Source organism: Pan paniscus, chromosome 7 (genome assembly GCF_029289425.2).
Source record: "Pan paniscus chromosome 7, NHGRI_mPanPan1-v2.0_pri, whole genome shotgun sequence".
Lineage (NCBI taxonomy): Eukaryota > Metazoa > Chordata > Mammalia > Primates > Hominidae > Pan > Pan paniscus.
The window spans coordinates 160,868,838-160,874,837 of NC_073256.2; positions in this window are offsets into that span (position 1 = coordinate 160,868,838).

Consider the following 6,000-nt stretch of genomic DNA (forward strand, 5'->3'; position numbering starts at 1 on the left):
TCTGATCCCTCACAGAGAGGCAGGGCCAGCAGCTCTCTTGTCCCCACCTCCCTGAAGGGCTCTCCATGGGGCAGGGCAGGACTCCCAGGGAAACCACCCCTCACCTTGTAGTCCAGGGGCCCTCAGGCCACGTGCATCTGGCAGCTCCCCTCACCTGTGCCCCTCTCCCCGGCCCCCATGCCTCACCCTCCTCCAGCCAAGGCCACAGTGGCACGTGGCCCACCTGCCTGTGCCCCACCTGGCCCCATGTATAGGCCCTGCGCACCCGGACTGCACTTTCCAGTAGGTTTATCCTCCCTCTGGAGCTCCCAATCCCCTTCTTATCGCATGCATCCATCCACCCATCCGTCCATCCACCCATCCGTCCACCCACTCATCCACCCATCCATCCACCCACCCACCCATCCATCCATCCATCCATCCATCCATCCACTCATCCATCCATCCATCCATCCATCCATCCACCCATCCGTCCATCCACCCATCCGTCCATCCACCCATCTGTCCATCCACCCATCCGTCCACCCACTCATCCACCCATCCATCCACCCACCCATCCATCCATCCATCCATCCATCCATCCATCCATCCATCCATCCATCCACTCCATCCATCCATCCATCCATCCATCCATCCACTCATCCATCCATCCATCCACCCATCCGTCCACCCACTCATCCACCCATCCATCCGTCCACTCACTCATCCACCCATCCATCCACCCACCCATCCATCCATCCATCCATCCATCCATCCATCCACTCCATCCATCCACCCATCCATCCATCCACTCATCCATCCATCCATCCATCCATCCATCCATCCATCCATCCACCCACCCATCCATCCAACCGTCCATCTATCCGTCCATCCACCACCCATCCACCCACCCATTCCTCCATCCATCTACCCATCCACCCATCCATCTATCCACCCATCCGTCCATCCACCCATCAATCCATCCATCCATCCACCCATCCATCCGACCATCCATCTATCCATCCATCCACCTGCCCATGCACCCACCCATCCATCAACTCACCCATCCATCCACCCACCCATTCATCCATCCATCCACCCATCCACCCACCCGTTCATCCATCCATCCATCCACCAACTCATCCACCCATCCACCCATCCATCCATCCACACATCCATCCATCCACTTGTCCATCTGTCCATCCACCCATCCATCAACCCATCCATCCATCATCCAACCATCTATCCATCCATCCACCCACCCATCCATTCATCCACCTGTCCATCCACTCATCCACCCATCCATCCACTCATCCACCCATCCATCCATCCATCCATTCACCAAAGGGTCCCTGAGGTTCTCCTGGGATTCCTGCCCTACTGCAAACTGGCTGCCCAGGAGTGTCTCAGTCCTGGCTCTCACAGGCCTTCTGCCCCGACCCTCACTGGCTTGGCCTGGGGCCTGCACGGGCAGCAGCCCATACAGAGCCTAGCAGCCAGAGCCAGGGAGGGACAACACCAGGGCTGGGAGGAGGGGATACTCAGGGTGCTCCCACCTGCGTTGAGTTGGGGAGCCACAGCCCAGAAGGGAGTGCCTTTGCCCAAGGGCACAAGCATGAGAGGCGGTGGGCAGCGCCAGCCCCCACCCTGCAGCACCCCAGCCGGTGTGCAGCTGTCTCCGGGGCTCCAGCACTCAGCTCACTCAGCCCTGCTGGAGCCAGCCTGGCCACGGCTATTGTCTCACGGATCAAATCCCAATTCATTCGTGGTGGATTGGTGGGGTGGGTGTGGCGGCCCAAGGACCTGTCTGCGGTTTTCTGGGTTGCCTGGCTCCGGGGTCCCAGAGGCTCCCAGTGCCCACCAAGCACACCTGCTTCCCGTGGTCGATCTGGTGGATGACATGCACCAGCCATGAATTGCTCAGGCTGGCAGGGCCACCCCAAGGTGACCTCTGAGGGGTGCCCAGGGCTGGCATAGGGCCCTTGTCACAAGCAGCCACATTCCTGGCTTCCCAGCCCCTCCCTGCCGGTGGGACACACCCCCTCCTGCTGGTCTCTGTCTCTGTCCTGGAATCTTCATCCTTCCCCAATGTGTCTGTCTGCGGGTCTCATGTGGGTATCTGGGGTCCCTGCTCCCTCCTTCTCTCTGGGTCTGTGTCTGCCTTCTCCCCACCGCCCCACAGCCTCTGAGCGGCCTCCTCCCTCTCTGTTGCTGGGGACCCTCCCCTCAGGGTCTCCCTTGGGGCTGTCTCTTCTCACACCTGGGAGGATCTGGGATGCCCAGGGCTGGGCAGCCAGTAAAGCCCGGCCCTCAGGGCCAGCAGGCACCTGGGAAGGGGCTGTAGCTGCCCCTGGGTGCAGAGGTCACGGAGCCTCCCACCCTTCGGCCTGGGGCCAAGGTGGAGCTCACGGGCCAGGGATTGGGTCCCCCTGCCCATCCTGGGCAGGGCTGAGTGCCACTCACAGCAGGGGGGGCCAGGCCTCAGCTCTGTCCACTGCCCTAGGGCAGCATTGGAGTCCCCTCGGGCCTCTGGGTCCATGGAGCAGTGCCTGGTGGGGGTTGGGGTGGGAGGAGGTGCTTCTCCAGCTCGGTGCTCACTCCGTGGCCTCTGCTGGGTGGACACCCCCACCCCCAGGCCCAGCCAGGCCCTCGTCTGTCTGATCAATGTCCGGGCACATCTGATGCCGGAGCGGATCTGCTGACCCAGACCTGGCCTGCCCCCTGCCGCCCCCACCTCATCAATAGCAGACCATCCGGCCTGGTGCTGTCCTCAGCCCCCTGGGGAGCTGGGGCAGGAACAGCGGCCTGGCCCTGGAGCCACAGTAGGGCGCCGTCCTGAGAGACAGGTCGGGCAGCCAGCTGGTGGCACATGGCTTCAACGCTCAGCCCATCTCCCCAGTGGGTTCTTAGGCCCAGCAGGGCAGCCCCCCAAGCCTCACTCCCGGGACTTTAGTACAGACATGTGGGCCGCTGACCCTCAACAGGATTCTGAGACGGGGCCAGCCGGGCCCCTGCAGGAACTCCTGGGTACATCACTCTCAGGTAGAATTGCTAACAGGCAGGGCTGACCCAGAGCGTGTGGGGCTGTGGGGCCGGGGGGCTGTGGGGCGGGTGGGCCCCCATCACGGGGTGTCCACGGGGAGGCCCAGTGGCCCTGCCCGGTTAGAGGGCCCATGGCTCACTGTCCCCAGGACGAGGGCTCAGAGCTCCTCACCAGGCCTGCCCGGCCACCTCCATTATTGCCCTTAGGAGCCCTGGCTGGGCAGTTCACATGAGGCACAGAGGCCAGGGACACAGATGGGACAGAGAAGAGATGAATCCACCTGGGGTCAAGGCCTGGCCCACGAAGCATGGCAGCCAGCGGGTGCTGCCCTGGTGAGGGTGGACATGGGCCACCCAGCCTCTCCAGGCCCATCCAGGGCAAAGAGTGTCTGTTCCTCCCAGGTGAAGGCTGTGGCCAGGACAGTGGAGCAGTCGGTCAGGGGCAGCTTCCCCGGGAAAGGCCCTGAGGGGCTTGCAAGTAAGGGAAGAAATCCAGGCCCCTCCCCTAGCAGGATCCTAGCAGTGAGCACTTCTGGGCTGGGGCCCTGCCTCCTACCCCTGCAGAGTCCCCTCCGCCAGGGTTCCCTTCCTCTCTGTGTGCACAGCTGACCTCATTTCCTGACAGTGGCGATCCCAGCAACTCCAGAGTAGATGAGGGAGTCGGACAAAGTGTGAGAGCTGGGGTTCACATCTGCTTGGGTTTCCCTTGTGTGTGTTTGTAATGGACACGAGTTCTCCATAACAGGGAAAGCCTTTTTTTTTTTTTTTCAGCAAGGTCTCGCTCTGTCACCCAGGCTGGAGTGCAGTGGCACAATCATGGCTCACTGAAGCCTTACCTCCTGGACTCAAGTGATCCTCCCGCCTCAGCCTCCCAAGCATCTGGGACCATAGATGCGTGCCACCACACCCAGCTAGCTTTTTTAATTTTTTGTTGAGACAAGGTCTGGTTATGTTGGCCAGTCTGGTCTTGAACTCCTGGGCTCAAGTGATCCTTCTGCCTCAGCCTCCTAAAGTACTGGGATTACAGGCATGAGCCACTGTGCCTGGCTAATTTTTAAAAATTTTTTAACTTTTTTTTTTTTTGAGACGCAGTTTTGCTCGTCGCCCAGGCTGGAGTGCAAAGGCAGATCTCGGCTCACTGCAACCTCTGCCTCCCAGGTTTAAGTGATTCTTCTGCCTCAGCCTCCCAAGTAGCTGAGATCATGTGCCACCACTCCTGGCTAATTTTGTATTTTTAGTAGAGACGGAGTTTCACCATGTTGGCCAGGCTGGTCTCTAACTCCTGACCTCAAGTGATCCGCCCGCCTCAGCCTCCCAAAATGCTGGGGTTATAGGTGTGAGCCACCGCACCCAGCCTAATTTTTTTACTTTATTTTTATCTTTTGTAGAGACAGGGTCTCACTCTGTTGTCCAGGCTGCGGTAAATCCTAGAATAAGCTTGTGTGTTTCTGGGTGGTGGGTTTTATAATGCACACACCATGTGAGCTCAGCTGAACAGATAAGCACTTAAAGAAAAACACACTTGAGACTGGTTTACTACCCACTCTGGGAACCTGGGTCTTTGCTTTCCCTGTAGGAGCCTGGGCCCCAGCCGTCTATTCTGTAAGCCCTCCGTCCCTATGGGCTGGAGGAGTGAGGGGAGCCGCCCGGGGACAAGTCCTTGGTGCACAGGTACCAGGATGGAGCTACCCAAAGGGGAGAAGTACAGTTCTCCCTGGGAAGGGGCAACTGCAGAGGGTTTTGAAGAATGAATAGGAGTTCTTTAGGCTGACTGAGGAAGCTTGAAACAGCATGGTGTGGGGAGTTAGGGAGGAGGGAGAGGAGGTCAGGCAGGCCAGCTTGTGGGGGCTGCAGAGGAAGTTTTGGCAGGGCCAGAACTTGGGGCAGGTCACCTGGTCACTGTGGGGAGTGGGTTGGAAGAGCAGCTGAAAGGTTTCCTAGGACCCTGATACAGCCCCTTAGGTCTGTGGGGCTGGACTTGTGCTCCTATTTTAGCACCCAGAGAAGTCCAGAGACCTGTGTAGGGTCACATAGCATTTGGGACCTGGCTAGGTGGGACCTAGACACTCACCTACTGGCCTGTTCAGGGCTCTCTGTTGAGGCTTGACTTGAAGCCTCCGAGGGCAGGCCCGGCCCCTGCCCCCAGCATCCCTCCCTTCCCCGCCCTGGCACAGCGTCTGGGGGTGCACGGTGGGGCTGAGAGGAGGCTGGGTGGGCCCTGCCATGGGGTGGTTGCATTTGGCTGCTCCCCCTCCCCGTGGCTGACTTGTGAGGAGGCTGGGATTGATCCGTTCTTGGAACTGGCGCTTGTGAATATTCCTAAAGAGGAAAATCAATCAATTATCCCGGAGCAGGGCCATTTTTCTAACCGGGAGAGCAAGCAGTTTTATGCACCTCGGAAGAGCCTCCCGGGGTCGATCGTGGCCGGGCCGAGCCAGCCGCCCTCTGAATCTCTCCTGGACTGGCGGTGGCCCCTGTCTCTACAGGCAGCCCTCCCGCGGCCTCACTCTGCCCGCTGCCAGGTCAGCATCCCCAGCCTCTGTGTGACAGGGAAGCCCAAAGCCGCCTGCCGGGGCTCCAGGGAGGGAGTTAAGGCCCCTCAGTGACTGGACTGAGGCAGAATCGCTCCTTCTGTTGAGCCCCAAATCCCACTGCCAAGATAGGGTCCCAGGCCTGAGGGCCTCCCGCCGACACCAGAGCCCCACGTATGGGGGTGCTCCCACTCCGGCCTGCCCTGTCCCGGACGCCAACCCAGCGAGGGTGCGGAGTGCAGCGCGGGCGCAGACAGCGAAGGCCTGCAGTGGCTGCCTGCCAGGCCGGGAAGCTCCAGTGGCCTGAGGGTCCCAGATTCCACTGCCATCGAGGGAACTCCCTCCCCGCACCCCCAGCATTGACTCCTCTGTTCCAGGAGCTGGACCCTGACTGTATGTGGCGCCTGCCTCCAGCCCTGCTCTTCCCAGAGCCCTCCTGGGTCTGGTC